Source organism: Pleurodeles waltl, chromosome 5, assembly GCF_031143425.1.
Source record: "Pleurodeles waltl isolate 20211129_DDA chromosome 5, aPleWal1.hap1.20221129, whole genome shotgun sequence".
NCBI classification, from domain to species: Eukaryota; Metazoa; Chordata; class Amphibia; order Caudata; family Salamandridae; genus Pleurodeles; species Pleurodeles waltl.
This window is the reverse complement of record NC_090444.1, coordinates 1,505,211,534-1,505,224,312: the sequence shown is the minus strand read 5'-3', so window position 1 is coordinate 1,505,224,312 and position 12,779 is coordinate 1,505,211,534. Positions and strand designations below refer to the sequence as shown.

At 46.3% G+C, this 12,779-nt stretch overlaps 1 protein-coding gene across 1 annotated transcript in view; it reads right to left on the bottom strand.

Moving 5' to 3' along the window:
• The window catches only part of GCLC (glutamate-cysteine ligase catalytic subunit), a 158,454-nt gene that overhangs the window by 47,087 nt on the left and 98,588 nt on the right, over positions 1 to 12,779 (bottom strand). The gene's annotated exons all lie outside the window — the stretch shown is intronic.

Sequence of the window (12,779 nt, the reverse complement as noted above, 5' to 3'; positions counted from 1 at the left end):
ATGCCTCTAAGGTGCAATGTTTTCTACGTATTCTCTTTTTAGGTTTTAAAAAGAAAATCTAGCTAGCCACATTAAAATACAATACATTTGTCCGAAAGCACTGCTGAACTGCCACTTTTTCAAAACCCAAATTCTGAAAAAGATGCAGTTTACCAAACTGGGCACACACTGACAGGTGGAGACAGCACCTTTAAGAAACTCAAGTCACACATCACACAGGGCAGTGTCAGTGTGGTAGTTCGTTTTGAAGGAAAAACAGGCAACGATTGCCTTCCTCACAGCCTACTCGCCAAAATCCTTTGAAACAGGTCGTTGAGAAGTTATGGATTCAGAGAGAATAACAAAGAACTAGGATTACAGATCAGTAGCTCTGCCTTCTCTGTCATTGGATTTTCTCGGACACCCATAAATAGATCATACAATAGAGTGTCACGCTAAATACTCTTAGCCCAATGGGAGGGTGTCAACGGCAATGGGGAAGAAAGTATTGACTGAGATTATTAGAAACTAGATTGATTAACATTTGGTAGAGGGAAAAAATGGATCTTGGAACACATACCCAACTCTAAGAACTCTTAGTTCAGTGTTGCAACATGTTTTCACTAGAACATTGAGTATTTTGCAAATATTGGCTTATGATAAATTGTTGTATAGCTAATTTAGCCATGTTTAGATATGTTGTTTTAGCTAACTAGGCCTGCTGCTGTGACCTATAACCCAGTTACGTTTTTTTCAGCATTGCTTTATTTTTCTAGCAGTAGGAACATTGGCAGTGCTGGTTTTTGTTTCCTATCTCACTGTCCTTCCACCTAGGAAAGCATCACGTTCTTAGCAGAACATATATTTCACTTTGTGCTTTCTCCAAGGCTGCAGTCAGATAGGGTTGCCGACAGTATGCTGTGTCTTCAACATTCACAGAAAAACACACACTCATACGTGGGGACCATTTCTTAGAATATCAGTAGTTTACTAAAAAAACACCCCTTTGTCCCAAACACGTTAGAGTGAGATTCCAGCCAGATGATGACTGTATGCTGATCGTAGCCTGCTCCACTACAGCAACTTGCTTAGGTGGTCGAACCCCTGATCCACATTGGGACGGTGTCTCTCTAGACTACAGGCTTCTTCCTCAAGGTATGAGGGATGATGTACTCCCAGAGGGAAACCCGAAGGGCAAATTAGGCTTATTACGCTGTGCTCAAATATAGTGTAGGTAGGAATAATATAGATCACTCCTAGTGACAGTATGGGAGGACTGTTTTTGTGTTTTACTCTTTTAGTCACCTGCTTGTTATTATTGTGTTTTATCATCCTAGTTATTGCAATACATGTTTTTTTTTAATCTAAGATGCAGTTACTTCAATAAATCCTTAATGAACTTTATTCTGCCTCTGTTGTCTTTACCTATATAGGACTTTGGTAACTGAGAAGAAGGGATGAGATCTGATTGACCACAATTCCCCTGAGGAGTCATTCTTGTCATGAACCTGGTTGCCACAATCATCTCGGAAAGAGATGAGGCGCTGTAGTTAGCCGGAAAACCCGGATTAGGCTGACAGGTGTCATGGAATCATACTTCGTACCCACAATCCATCTGATCCTGCAGCCCAAATCCTGTAGCCTAATTATCATAATGAGAACCTATACATCAAAATATGAGGAAACTGTCTTATCAGATAATCTGATGCATGGCAAGGGTGTGAGTTACGGTATCTTTAGGACACATGTTTTCTATTTCATGGGGAGGAGGAGGAGGAGGAGGAGGATGAGGAGGAGGAGGGTCTCCCCCCCCCCCCCCCCCCAAACAATGCTGGCTCCTGCGGGGAAAGCCTCAGGGACCCTGCACCTTCCTACATGTACCAATCCTGGGTGCAGTGGGAGCCAGCATTGCTCCCACTTTGTGGAAGTTGATATTTTTCACTGCAGAAGCAACCAGAGTTTCCCTGCCCACGCTCTTGTGACAGGGAAATAAAGGTTTGCTCCCATCCAGGGGGAGAAATTTTGCAGCACACGCCGGGTGGGAAGAGGCAAGCTTTACCTGCCTGTGCTCTTGCGGGCAGGGAAACTGTCTTGGGGTAGGCTGCTCGGTGCCTGGAGAGGCTTGGGGAGGGTGGCCCACCACCTATTTACTATTTATGCTGGGTTCTAGGGATGGGATCCCGGGGGCTGTGACTGGCTCAGGGAGGAGGGCTGCGCACCCTCCCGCCCACCTTTTAAAACCATGTCAGGATCCAGGGAATGGGGTCTCCAAGGCAGCGACAGTCTCAGGACGAGGATCCCATGCACGTTCCCATACCCAGTATATATTTTAATTGATCCCTGGCCACTGGCCCATCCCGGGTGCCATTTTACTTTATTAATAAAAAATAAAATGTCAGCTGCCATTCTGAGTTTTTAACCCCTTAACCCTGTGGGAGCGCAGTAAAAAAAAAAAACATGATTCCATTATTCAATAAAACAACTGAAATTATTATTTGCATTGCAATACTGCATGTACAGTCACTGTCTGTTGTCTATACTCTCTTTAGGGCTCTACATGTCTGTCCTTACTGCACAATCAAAACATAGTTGTATGCCTCAGTGGCATATAAAGGTGGGTAGGGGACCTAGAACTCCATGGGGCCCAATAGGCACAGTACACTGTGCACAGGCGGCAGGCCCCCGACTAGGTCCAGGGTGGAGGGGGGCCGCCTCCTATGTCTACTTGTTAATGGCGAGTTTAGCATTGTCAGTCTGCTTTCACTCTTTATATGAGATACGTCTGTCTCTCCTTACTGCACTGTCAGCACCGAACTATACGCCTCCTGATCTAGGGTGACCAGATTTTGAGGAGCAAAAACCGGGACAGGTCAGACATAAAAGAAAGACTAAAGACTTTAATCTCGCTTTTATATCTGGCCTGTCCCATTTTTTTTGTTGCGTAGCTTTGTGAATGTGTGCTTATATAGTTTATATTTATACATATATATATCTATATAAAAAAATAACTACACACACACACATTTAAAATTATGGCTTGACCTCCACCCTCCACCACCCAGCTGCCCCCACCCACCTCTATGCTCCCCACTCGTCTGTGCTGGGAGCAGACAAGGGACTGTGTTGCCTGACAGTAACAGATAAATTACTTTAATTATTCCATACTTTGTAGGCGTTTTTAACTTATGCTTCCCTAGGTGATCTAACCTAGGGACATTTATTTAAAGATCTGACCTTTGTCCCAAAAACCGGGACCTTTATTTAAAATTAAGAGAAGCGTCGGGACACCGGGACAGTGCTCTAAAAACCGGGACTGTCTGGGGAAATCCGGGACGTCTGGTCACCCTATCCTGATCTGCCTGTTCACTGCGAGTAGAAGAGACGTCTCCGTCTTTACTGCATGGTCAAAACCAAACTGTGACATACTCTATTGATGGCGAGTTACAGTCGGGCTGTCCTTATTCCATGGACTGCCCCCCAACCACTGTGTATGTTATGCCCCCCATGGCTTCGTGTCCTCGGGCATGTTGACTACAGCCTTCAATGTAGCTTTTTGCTTATCGGCCTAAAAAATAATGAATACATAAAATCTCTCCTAAACTTTGAATTTCGCTATGAACGCCTCCCGTGCTGTACCTAGTGGGCATTGTCTGACCCCTTGTGGTACTACATGGACATTAATGAGATTCCAGTTCTGTGCTTGGCATTGCCAGTCGCCTACCCGTCTTTTTATCTATACGTTTAGTAGCACGAGGAACAAGCATTTTCAATGCAGTAGGTCTCACATTTGAAAAAGTTTGAGCTTTTGGTAATGAAATTGCTTAATGTGTTTGTTTGTGCAATAATTTTGGGTTATTTGTAAACAAATTTATTTTGTGTGATCTAAGTGATTTGAATTTGTAAATAATGTAAGCATGCAGTTAAATACGAATATGGTGTTTTTTTGTGTTGTAATGTAAAATATTATGTAACTGAAAATTGATTTCCACTTTAAGTACAGAGGAAGCAGTGCCGTTCTAATGTAAGCGGCATAACTTACTTTATAATGTTGCCAGTCCTTCACCCAGAGACCTACACAGAGGACGCACTCCTGAAATAATCAGGAGGAAGGCATCCGTCGGGGTAGATAACAGACTCAGGCCGTGAATCCAATTAGCAACGAGTTCGCCGATTGGCGTCACTTTTTTTACGTACAATATTGTACTGATGTTTTTGTATTAGCTGCATTTTATTCTGTGTGTTTTTCTCCTTCTCCACAGGTCTCCCTCCATGTAAGAGTAGATTATCATGTAGGTTTTTTTTTTTTTAATAAGTGACTGGAGTATTTTGATTTATGACTTTAAACACATTGTGGTCTTTTGAAACATTGAGAATTGTTTTCTTTGTTAGTTGGTCCTGATGAAGCGTCACTGGATCCGTATGGACCCCTTAGACACTAAACATGTTGACCTAGTTTAGGGGATGAAGGTCACTCCTATCTGGTAAGTGTTGAGAGAGTGATCGAGCATTATCTCTTTTTCACTCCCATAGGAGATTCAATCTTGACCAAGACCCCTTCCTCTACAATAAATTGTTGTTCGTGTGTAGGGTTTTAAGCCAATTTTATTCCTTTTTTCTTCTCTCCCATTATCTGCTTGTACATAGGTGGAATGTTTGCCCCATAGCTTATAGCACAGCACATAATTTTGATGAAAGATCTCCGGCAAAGTGCCCTCTCTATGGGGTGCCCATCAGACATTGCAGCGCCAGTCTGATGAGGAGCAAGCCCTATGATGAAGCATGACTTCCGACTGGATGTGGAGGGCATTTGCTGCTAGTTTAGGAGTGCCTTGTGGACTTTTGTTTTCCTTGTTCTGAACAGTGTACTCTTGTATATAAGTAGTCAAGGAATCTAGGCATTATCTTGGATGACAAGCTCAACATGATCGCTCAGGTGAAAGCAGTGTGCACCCCCTGCTTCCTGCGAGAAGGGCCTCATTTGACATGGCTAGCCCCCACTTTTTGCCTGGTATTTGATGTGGTTTCATAGTTCTTAGTGCCTAGTGACCCAGCTGCCTGGGCCAGATCTCTTTCCCAAAACAGTTATGATGCATTGGCTCAATTGGAAACACAGTTAGGGACCCTTATAAGTCACTAATACATGGTACAAAGGTACCCAGGGCATGAGGTACTAAGGGTAGGCCCCTGAGGGCAGCAGCACAGATTGTGCCACCCTCAGGGACCATGTATCCAAGTACACCCAACTCTGCCACTGCAGGCTGAGTGTCCTGGTGCAATCCTAAAATGCAAAACTGACATGGCGCACAGCCTGTAGCCTGTGTGCCCTGTCCACTATACTCTGCATGCAATATAGGTAAGTCACCCCTTTGGCAGGCATTCTACCCCTAAGGCAGAGTGCACTATGCTGCACGTGTGGGCATAGCTGTATGAGCAGCATGCCCCTAATGTGTCCCTGCCAAATCTGGGGCATAGTAAGTGAACAGAACAGCCATTTTACATGCATGGCCTGGACACTGGTCAGTACGAGTGTTGCAGCTACATGATTGCTACTCTGCACCCTCGGTTGTCTGGTATCAAACAACTCAGAATGCTAATTCAAAACTGGTACCAGATTTGGATTTATTGCAAAATGTACCCAGGGGCCACCTTCGGCCCCCTGCAAAAGCCAACCACCCTGGCATGGTTGCTGGCCGGTCAAAACCAGCCTGCCACCACCAGACAGGATTCCTGAACCCTGGGGTGAGAGCCTGTGCCATTTGGTTCCAGAGAAGAAAGCTCTTTGTGGGTAGGTGGTAAACACCTCCTCCCCCAGGAGTGTTCACAGCCCTGCCTATGAGCTTTAAAGGGCTTAACACCCTTGAAACTTGACCCACAGTCCTCATTGCAAACCCCCACTTTTGGTGGGAGCAAAGGTGGGAAAATACACAAAGGACAGGTGGAGTGGGCAGCCCCAGCTTGCACCACCCCTAATGAGTTGCATATGAGCAGACCCATCCATTTCATTTTCTTCCATCTTGAATGGTAGGAAAATAGCCTGTCAGGGATAGAGAAGTGACCTCTGCCCACAGGGAGTGATCACATAGTGGGGGTAGCCACCATACAGAAGATAACCCATTGGTCACTACTATGTAGTCCCCAAAATGCCCACTAAATGCAGTATTTAGTGGGCACCCCTAGACCAGCAAATCAGATTCCAAGGACACAAGAAGACCATCAACAAAGAAGTTCCAAGGCTTGAGAACGGCATTCCTGCTGCACAAAGAAAAAAAAAAAAAGGAGGACAAACCCTGCCTGCTGCACCCAGGAATCGCTGCGGAGAGGTTCCTCGGACATCAGAAAACAAAAATCACCAATGTACTTCGTCCAGAGTGAAAGCAACTCTCCGAAAACAAAGACCAGGGAAGTCCAGGTCACTGACCAGCTGCTGACCAAGGAACCGGATGCCGTAACCAGACTAAGTTTCACCTCCCAGATCGTGAGAATAAAACCTGCATTTGTGCCAAGTTTAGTGACACTGCAACCTCTAGTGACTGAACTGTGCAGTAGCCCCAGGTACTAGTCATTCAGTGTTAGAAATGGGGTTTTTAGTTGGCAGAGGTATACACCCTTGTCCAAGTAGGGACCACAATCCTAGTCAGGGTAAGCCACACAGAATCCAAATTATCCTGTGCCCACCCTCTGGTAGCTTGGCACTGAGCAGTCAGGATTAAATTAGAAGGCAATGTGTAAAGTATTTGTGCAATAAGTCATACAGTAACAGTGAAAACACCACAAAAATACACCATGTAGGTTTAGAAAAATAGTTGATATTTATCTGAATAAAGTAAGGTAAAAAACGATAAATGTTCAAGAAGCACAATTTGAAATACCACTTTTGCAAACATAAGAAGTCTTAAATATTAGAAATCAACAGTTGTCTCCTGATTACACAAAGTACCTGGTTTGCGTCAAACATAACACGCACAGAGACTGCAGAGGAGGAAAAGGGTGGAAAAATAAGGTGTGCGTCGGATTTTCCGACACAGCACATAAGCTGCGCTGTATCTCTCTACGCTGCAAGGGGATTGCGTTGTTTTTCAGCACGCAGTTTTGGTTCCTCACTGCGATGGAGAAGTGTGGCTCAATGGTTAGAGCGGCAGACCCTGAAGCAGAGATCTGGCTCAAGACCAGGGTTCAAGTCCCGCTTCGGCAGGTCTTGGGCTCAATTCCCCTTGACCAGATAATTCTCGCCTCGGTGCCTAATCTAATTCATGGGTCCCACTCTGCAACTCTGGGCAATAGCTTGCTTAATCTCCACAACGGCCCCAACAGCGCTTGGATGCCTGGCTTCACCCTGGGGGTGCTCAGGAGTGGGTGCCTCACAGGGAAAAAGCCAGGAGGGGTTCCATAGCGGTATGAGTACAGCGCCTTGAGACCCTAACGGGTGAGTAGTGCGCTATACAAGTGCTAATTTACATTTACATTTGCGGGGATCCTTTTGATGCCCAGGGACAATGCAGGAAATCCTGGGCACGCTGGAAGTAGTCACAGGCATTGTGTCGATCCGGGAGGGCAATGCATTGAATCTTATGTCTTACTGCAGGCGCTGCATCGCTTTTCCACCCGGGGAATCAGCTGCATCGTTCCGGTGCAGATGTGTCTCAATCCGGTAGAGCGGTGCATTGAATTTTGTTGCAAGTACGGCGCTGCATCGAATTTCCACTCGGGCTGCTTTGTTCCGGTTTGGCTGACGATTTCTCAGTCACAAGGCAGTGTGTGCTTCATTTCCGTCAAGCTGTACATGGATTTTCGGTGTAGAAGGAGTTTCCTGAAGAGATGAAGTCTTTTTGGCCCTGAGACTACAGAAAACAGGAGGCAAACTCAATCCAAGCCCTTGGAAAGCACTTCTCAGCAAAGTCAGATGTCAGCAGGGCAGCAGTCCTTCACTGCAAAGCAGTCCAGATGAGTCCTTTGGGCAGCCAGGCAGTTCCTCTTGACAGGTTGCAGGTTCAGGTCCAGAAGTGTCTCAGTTGGGGGGGGGGTCAGAGACCCGGTTTGTACACCACAAATGCCTTTGAAGTGGAGGAGACTTCAAAGAGTGGTTTGGAATTGCACAAGTACCCCTTTCAGTACAGTTATGTCTGCCAGGGTCCCAGTAGGGGGTTTGGCAGTCCACTGTGTGAGGGCAAGCCACTAACCTTTGAAATGTAAGAGTCATGCCCTCCACTCTTCCAGCCCAGGAAGACCCATTCAATATGCAGGTGACTGCAGGTGTGACTGAGTGACCTGCGTATGTTTTTGTCTGGGTGAAATGCACAAAGGAGCTGTCAACCAGCCCAGCCCAGACGTTGGCTGTAAGGCAAGATAGTATTACGTGTAGAGAAATGCTCACTTTCTAGAAGTGGCATTTGTAAAATAATAATATACAATCCAACCTAACCAATAAGCAGGATTTTCTATCACAATTCTGGCCATACTAAATATGACGTGGTCACCCCTTTCAGGTCAGAGTATACCACTTAAAACTTATATGAGGACAGCCCTAATGCTAGTCTATAAAAGGAGCAGGCCTCACAGTAGTGAAGTTTAGGAGTTTTCCACTACCAGGACATTTAAAATCTACATAGCACCTTGCCCTATGGGTTACCTAGGGCCTGGCTTAGGGATGACTTATATGAAGAAAACGGGGAGTTTAACGATTGGCAAGTACTTTTATATGCAAAGTCAAAGTGGCAGTGAAACTGCATACACCGGCCTTGCAATGGCAGACCTGAGACATGGTTAGGGGGCTACTTATGTGGGTGGCATTATAAATGCTGTAGGTCCACGAGTAGCATTTAGTTTAGAGGCCCTGGGCACATGTAGTACACTTTACTAGGGACTTACAAGTAAATTAAATATGCCAACTGGGTGTGAGCCAATGTTACCATGTTTTTAGGAAGAGAGCACATGTACTTTAGCACTGGTTAGCAGTGGTAAAGTGTCCAGAGTTTTGAAGCCAACAAAACTGAGGCCAGAAAAAGAAAAGGAAAAAGGCAAAATAAAGTTTTGGGGTGACATTTCAGAGAGGCCATTTCCAACACTCAACGTCGCACACCAAGAAGGAAAGTCCAATCCAGACTTCAAAAGGACCTGAAGGAAGCCCCAGACGAGGGACTTCAGAAACCACCAGAACCACCCACCAGAATGGCCCTGCTGATCTGCAAGCGATCCTCGAAGTGACCTACCTCCTGCTGCCAAGGGGACCTCTGCACAGCTCTTGGCTTATCCACCTGCTCTGCACACGGCCTCCCTGGGCCCTGCACTGGAGAACAGCTGTGCTCTAAGGATCCCCCCCCACCCCTTGCGACTCTACACTCCAAAGGGAACCACCAGCCTCACCTTGAATTAATCTGTGCATTGCTTTTCCAAGTGAGCTCCTGCAGTGGTACTGCACCAGCTCAAAGGACTTTTCAGCACCTTTACTCGCCAAAACCGGAAACCGCCTAAACTCCTCCAGCTGTTCCACAGGACTACTCGACGACCTCGACCTATATGCAAAAGGAGACATTGGTAAACACATTGTTTGACTTTATATGCATTTTTATAGTTTTCTCCCATTGATTCCTATGGTGTGTAATTACGCACAAAAATACTTTTTTTTGCTAAACTTTGAAAAAACCTAACTTAAAAAGTACTTACCCAATTTTGATGATCGTGGTCTTAAATATTTTATAAAGACATGAATTATGTTTGTTCTCGAGTCTTGCTTTATTGAGTACAACAAATGCTTTGCTCTTGTCCAAGATTTGCCTAAACTGTTCGACCAAGCTACCATAAAAATTAGAGCATTATGTGGTCTACTTGTTACCTCTGTAAACCAATGTGTGGTTGGCCAGACTCTGTACATAGTGCCTGAATTTGCACACTACGTAGAGAGCCAGCGTCTTACATTTGGTATCTCAGCAGTGGGATAATGACTTTGCATATGCTGATATCACTTTGTCAATTTGTGAGCACATGAAGAACTTTCCAAATTGTCCTTAGCTTATCTGCATTTTTTTTTTCAATTTGCTAGACTTTTTGCAAAATTTTAAACTAACTGCTAGGGCCCCAGTTAGAGTTTAGGAGCCCTTACTTTAGTTGTCAATATCCTAAAAGGGTTTCAAAATTTATTAAAAGGCCCCACTTTATTAGCATATGTCAGATGTGGGCAACCAGGGAGCTTAGCCTGGCCCCTTACACGGCATACAACTATGCCCAGTCAAGGAAGCTCTGCAAGCTGTACAAAATTCCTACTGAAAAACATGCCAAAGTTAATCATAGATTTCTGGTAGCTCATCTAGAAAAAGCCTACTCCACAGAGGAAGTAGATGGTGAAATCTCCGATGGAAAGGAAAACACTGGGCAATGGGGGATGAGGGCAGGGCCTCTTCCCGGTGGATAAGTGCACCAACAGAAGAAGACGTGGCTTTAGCTAAGCAGACCAAAAGGCTGGACCTCGAGACTCCGCTTTTGGAGCTTGAAGCAAACAGAAAAGAGATGGACCTAAGATCCATCTCTGGTGGCAGCATCCAAGTATTTAAAGAAAGAAGAACTTTCAATCTTAAACTCCCAAAAGGAGTTGTCCCTCCCTTTTCAGAAGGGGATAGTTTGGCATAGTTATTCCCACTTTTTGCCTGTCAGTGTGTTTTGACTGTGTTCACTGGGATTCTGCTAACCAGACTGTGCTCTCTCCCTTTAAATTTGGCTGCTTAGGACTTTGCACACCCCACAATTGGCATACTGATGCCCCAATGCAAGTCCTTAGTACACAGTGCCTATGTACCCTGGGCACTGGGACACCAGGGTTTCCCATGAGCTACAGCATGTATTGTGCCACCCATGGGAGCCAAGGAAAACGTTTCTGCAGGCCTGCCATTGCAGCCTGTGTAAAAAGATACATGAACTGTTACATTACAGGCCTCTGCACCAAGGCACTATAAGTCACCCCTATGGTAGGCCCTCCTAGCTCAGAGGGTAAGGGGCAGGTACTGGTGTGTGAGAGCAGCCCTGCATGAGCAGAGGTGCCCAGCTCCATTACACTGGACTACGTAAGTGCAGGGAAGTCATTTTACCTACGTACTAGACACAAGTCAATACCTATGTCCAGCTACATAATGGTAACTCCGAACCTGGACATGTTTGATATCAAACATGCCAGAATCATCCCCTAATACTGCTGCCAGTATTGGTTGTTTTGATTCCATCCACTCTGGGGGCTCCTTAGAGGACCCCAAGCATTGCTCCTACTAGTCTTCTGGGGTTTTCTGGACTAACTCAGGCAGAGGAAGGCAGAACAAAGGAAATAATGTGGGAAAGGAAGGTAACATCCTCTTCCTTGGAAATAGATGTTACATGGCTTGGGAAGGGTAGCCTCCGCAAGCCACCGGTATGCTTTGAAGGGCACATTTGGTGCCCTCCGTGCATAACCCTGTTTGTACCGGTCCAGGGGCTCCCTCTGTCCCTGCTCTGGCACGAAACTGGACAATGGAAAAGGGGAGTGACCACTCCCCTGTCCATGACCACCCCAGGGGTGGTGCCCTGAGCTTCTTCAGGCAGCCACTTGATTCTGCCATCTTGAATCCAAGGTGGGAAGAGGCCCCTTGGAGCATGTGAGTGCCAGGTCAGGCAGGTGACATCACAGCCCCCTCCTGATAGGTGGTCACCCTACTAGGTGACCAATACCCCTTCCTAGGCTACTTGGGTTCTCTCCCTCCTGAGTGGGTCCTCGGATTCAAAGTGCAAGATTCCACCAGCACTTCTCTGGATCAATTACTTCATCTTCTGGCCACTGGAACCGCAACTGGAATCTTCAGAAACCAAGAATCTGCAACTTCGTTATGACTCTGCTGTGCAACACTGTTTTTTCGGCTTCTTCTAGCAACTGCCACATTTCCCCGGCTGTGCATTCTCTTCAATCTGCACAAGAAGTAAGAAGGAATCTCCCTTGGAGTGAAGGAGTCAGTCCTCTGCATCTGCGGGTACCAAATGCAAAGACGACTGGCTGCGTGCATCTGCTCTCCTCTGGAACTGTGTGGATCCTGCATCACAGGTGGTGGCGGTCTGGAGTGGTCTACCAGCTGTCCAACTTGGGAGATGGTAAGCCCTTGCCTCTTCTTGCAGGACAGTACCCCTGTGCACCATGACTCTTGCAGCTACCAGGGCTTGTTCATTCCTCCTCCAAGGGATCTTCAGGCTCCATCTAGGCCGGGCCTCCAGGACTCCCTCCTACAAAGCAGTCTCCTGCCGGCTGCTCTAGCAACATGGGACTCCTCTTCAGGTGTGCTGAGAGGGCCTTAATGCGACTCCTGTGGCTGCTGCCAGTGGGTTGCCTGTGGGGGCTGCCTCCTATTCTTGACTTTACCAGCTGCTGAAGGTTACCCTGGACTCCAGTCCTTGGGATGAGTCCCCTAGACCTTGCTGGTCCTCTTCAGCCTTGCAAAACCTTCTTCTCTGACTCATTCATTTGTCAAAGCTTGCTGGGTGTTTTCCAGCACCACTAACCAACTGCATCACAACCGTGGACGTGGGACATCCCTTGCATCAATTCTGGGACTACTCTTCAGCTCCTGTGCTGCACTGCTGACCTTCTTCGTCCACTGTCGACCTGGTCCTGCATCCACAGAAGGGTGGGTAGTGGCTCCTTTCACAACCTGACACTCCCAACTTGAACTGGACTTGGTCCCCTTCCTTTGCAGGTCCTCTTCTGTCAGGATCCACCTTTGAATTTTTCAAGACTTGTCTGGATCTTTCACAATTCATTTCCAAAGTCTTCCTGTTGGGCTTGGGAAAAGCCATGT